Raw genomic sequence first — 629 nt, 5'->3', positions numbered from 1 at the left:
TGTGTTTGCGTGCTGCATGTGTGGCTTGCAGGCAGTGAAATCATGGTTTGTAGTTAATAGACTGCAGCATTGCTTATTACATTCAGGTGTATGTGTTTGAGTAGTAATCAGCGTTAATTAGCCAACTCAGGCGCACGCTGGCATGCGGTATCTGTAGGGGTGGTTTTAGCTGGCGGTTGGCGGCCGCCTGTTTGGTGTCCGAAACGAACGGTGCCTTAGTCGATCGTGCGGTAGTAGCACCGCTCATTTTTGGTGCACACCCCCGTGTACGCCCATATTTACGCCCATTTTCCCTCATTATTTCGGCCGCTCCCATCAACACGCCCCTATGCCGCCCCATTACCCGTACGCTCGCGTACAGGTTTTTTCGCACGTTGAGACACCGGCCGTAAGCGTTGTGGAGTGTTCGCGCCGGCGCATTAGCGTATCTGCACATGCGCAGATCGTAAAAAACCCCGGGACGTACGCGTACGGCCCGGACGCTCCAAGCAGAATAAGGCCCTGAGTGTCTAGGTCCACTCAGTGTGCTCTCCTCCTCTCCCCTATCCCTATTACATGTATTTTGATCTGTATTAGCTTAAAATCGTTTAGTCGGAGCGGTATGCCAGTTCTCACTGGACCGCTCAGTC

Source organism: Crinia signifera, unplaced genomic scaffold, assembly GCF_055691185.1.
Source record: "Crinia signifera unplaced genomic scaffold, ASM5569118v1 HAP2_SCAFFOLD_140, whole genome shotgun sequence".
Taxonomy (NCBI): domain Eukaryota; kingdom Metazoa; phylum Chordata; class Amphibia; order Anura; family Myobatrachidae; genus Crinia; species Crinia signifera.
This window is presented reverse-complemented; position numbering follows the sequence as displayed.